This window comes from Bidens hawaiensis, unplaced genomic scaffold (genome assembly GCF_021521415.1).
Source record: "Bidens hawaiensis isolate Kalapana, Puna unplaced genomic scaffold, B.hawaiensis_p1.1 tig00002236_1, whole genome shotgun sequence".
NCBI lineage: Eukaryota > Viridiplantae > Streptophyta > Magnoliopsida > Asterales > Asteraceae > Bidens > Bidens hawaiensis.
Genome location: NW_027491119.1, coordinates 2472026 through 2475854, shown reverse-complemented (window position 1 = coordinate 2475854; position 3829 = coordinate 2472026). Strand labels below are relative to the sequence as shown.

Below are 3829 nucleotides of genomic sequence, written 5' to 3'. Positions count from 1 at the left end.
TGACAGCTGTGGGATTTGAACCCACGCCCTTTCGGACCAGAGCCTAAATCTGGCGCCTTAGACCACTCGGCCAAACTGTCCACATGTTATATTATTTGAAGAACTATTTACAACAGACACTGTTTTGCAAATGTTCATCACTATAAGCTTGAAAAAACCAATATCTTGGTATTGTCCCAAGCACCTGAAATTTTCACCAAATTTTTAGCTGAAGACTATTGACCAAATATGTGAAATAAGGTTCAATGATTTCATATACTCATATTAACCTTAACCCCTATTCAAAATTTCTCTTGAGACCGAGATCATAACGCCGTCTTGCACTAGTCTTCTCCTCATACTAATACATTGGTTACATTTTTCACTAGACTAAATCCGTTGATCACTTGCCACCCACGAAAATTTGCTGCAACGCTAGTGAATTGTCTAGAAATCACCTAGAACTGCAGTCAAAGTGGATCCTCGAGTATTATCCGAAAAGGTATTTATGCCTTTAGAAACTGAAATATTGCATAAGGTGGAACAAGTTCATCTAGAAATGGAAAAAAAGGTAATCCCTAAGAGTTGCATTAATTCTCTTAATTAGACTTCAATTCTTTCGTATCGTTGTATGTATAACACTCGTTAATTTTATCTTAACAATCACTTAACAAATGGATTGCATACATAGACTGGTTATCAAATCAGTAATGCGACCTCCATAAAAGTAAGGACTTTTTTGTCCGTTTTATCTAGCGATATTGTAATGATCATGAAGGGCTCCATGAAACGTTTGAAGATCATGTTGAGAGCAAATTGTGATAAAACTGCACTTGATTCGGGTGCCCAAACGAGTACTAAAAAATTAGCCCTTGTATATAAAAAAAATCAGTTATCAACGATAATTGTGATAACAATGCACGAAACAAAGTTATCGTAGCATTAAACAAAAACAAAACTTATTAGAACCATGTTTAAAAGTCAAATTGCACTTGATTTCACACATTGTATTGGATAATTAGGTGGTTTAGGATTCACTTAATTATTTCTAGGTGTTTTCTTAAGGTCTTGTACTTCTAGGGAGTTTACTACCAATGCAAGGTAATTCGACAAGCTTGCTTGAGTGGCAAGCGAATTTGGCAAGTTTGTTTCCGTAGAGTTTGGTGAAAAACTATAAACTACGAGTTAACTTTGGTGTAAAAATTTATGGAGTTCGCTTGTCGTCCAAGTGAACTTGTCGGGTTGCCTTGCACACTAGTGAACTCCAAAAAAAATTGTCAGAATTTGCCTGAGTTCATTTGCAGACGTAGCAAACTCTATAGAAGCACGGGAACTTTAAAAAAAAAAGTTAAGTGCTCGAGATAAATCACAAACCACCTAATAATAAAGAAAATTCTCATTTAACATGAAAAGCAAATGTGCGTATTCAAGGTACGTGTAGGTTCCTGGACGGATCGTACACGGGATGTCTCTAACAACGCAGGTGCGGAATCCCTGCGTAGGTAGATACGAGTGTAGAGTATGTAGAGATCGAACACACAAGCAATAAACCAACCACGTTATATTGATAACAAACACGTGACCCGAGGTCACCGTTACAGACTATGACACGTAACTCGGTTACTGAAAACTGAAACGAAAACCCTAAACGAACTCCTTAAACTGTTTCGTCTGAAACAGTATATAAACACGACAACTTCGCCACAGGCGAAGTTGTCAATAACTTCGCTGATTCAACAAGTTCGCCATAGCGAACTTGTTGACAACTTCGCGCATTACAAAACAAACATAAACAAAACATAATTACATTACAGACTCGATTACAAATGCTAGACTATGAACTACTGACATACATGTACCAACAGACTCCCCCTTGGCAGTAGCTTCATATCTTGATCTTCAAATCTTGAGTCTTGTAATCTTTTACCTCTACGCGTGCGCCCCTTCTCTCACACATACCGACACTACCCTTTGATATTTCCTAGCTTGATCCTTCCAAGCAGGAATGTAGAAGATCTTCTTCTCGTTGAGCACTTTCAAATCATCCTTCGATAGATTAACAAGATGCATCGGGTCGTACACCCGAAGTACTTCTTGTTCATCCTCATCTTCCATTACCGCCTCAGCTGTCTCACAATCCACGTACCACCATTTTAAATCTTTTAGGACGTTCTTGGGCATAACTTTCATCGGTACTTCTTTCAAATGACGGACTGGTTTATACTTCATTACCATCCAAGGTTTGCCGTCAGCCCTCATTCCACGATCTTTGTCTTCTATCAACTTTCCTTTTTGAGGCTTTAGCAGTTCAAACCTTTTGTCTTTAATGGCTTCTTTCCAGACGATCTTCCCAATGATTCTTGCCATATCATCATTACTTCTATTGATCAGCCCCAATCTCGCTAAATCTCTCACCTCACATTCTGGTAAGGAATTCAGAGATCTCAACAATCTCTTAAAGTACTGAATGCCGTCGTACCGTTTGATCACAAATAGTTTCAGTTCTTTGTCGTACAACCAACATATGATTCCTTTCTTTGACTCTGCATAGCCCTTTATATTATAAGTCTTTCTGAACATCGTTGGCACTGCAGGCTTCTTGGTTTTAACAAACCACTGAGCACAGCCTTCTTTCCAGTTCGGCAGCTCCTCCCATACTGTATCTTCTATCACGCTCTCATCCCCCAATTCTGATCTCTCAACAGCTGGAATCTCATGTTCCACTGACTCATCTACAATCTCACCTTCTTCTAATACATCTTCCACATTAATCTGTTCTCCAATCCTCTCAATCTCATCCATAGGCAACACGTCATCATCATCCATCAACTCATCGTCCTCCTCCTCATCCAACTCCTTCAACGCATCAATAACGTCTTCAACATCAGCGTCGTCATCCACAACTACAACATCATCACCATCTGCATTTGTAGACTCCCCCTCAGTTGTGGAAGCTCCAAGAGCCTGAGAGGTTCTTGGCAGCTCATCACCTGCACCTGAAGGTGCATTGGGATCATCGTCATGATCTTCTCGTCTTTTCGTTCTCAACTCATCGCCCCTACACGTCTTCTCCCCCTGAGATGCCAAGTAATCCTTGAAGGCATCTATTATTCGTCCATGTTCTACCAGGAGGGCAGCTTGTAGTCGATTGGATTCCACTAGGCGATCAATAGTATTTGACTGTTCAGCAACAATCCGCTCTAGCGAAAGAATCCTCTCGGTATCTGAAGTAGGCAATGGAGTTGGTGGAACATCAGCAGAAGTGACCGCAGGTGGTACACTTGGTAACCCTGCAGTAGAAGTTATTGTCGACTCCACAAACCGTGCAACTACCACCGGTGGATTAAGCGGTTGAGGTGGTAGGGACACAATTGTTGGTGCCGACGTCTCGATCGCCGTAACCTGTGCAGTAGTAGGAATAAGAGACATACCAGATAAAGCAGGTGGAGCAAAACGTACTAGTCTTGAAGATTCTCCAGCTCCCGAACCTATCCCTCTATGTTCTCTTCTTGAGCGTCTTAGCACAATCTGTACTGCCTCCTCTTCATCCACTTCATCCTCATCCTCCCCCACAGTTCTCGGCCTCTTTCCCGTAGTCCGTTCACGAGACACCATAAGTCTTCTTGCCTCAGCAAACGTCTCGTCTAGATCAGAGTCAGCTACCGAAGTAGCTGCTCTGGTAACATCCATAAACTGAGGACCCGAGACATCCATATCAAACAAACCATGTCCACTAAAAGCAGCATCTAGATCAACGTTTTCAGCATTGGACACAGCCTGAGATATAGTAGCTGGCACAGCAGCAGAAGATACAACAGGCGCAGCTGATACAGCATGAGGTGCTGCCGCC

General features: G+C 41.5%; 1 non-coding gene across 1 annotated transcript; it reads right to left on the bottom strand.

Annotated features, from left to right (window-relative positions):
* Positions 1-80, bottom strand: TRNAL-UAG (transfer RNA leucine (anticodon UAG)). Its single transcript has one exon. It is a non-coding gene; the product is annotated as a tRNA-Leu (tRNA).
* Positions 81-3829: the final 3749 nt, after the last annotated feature.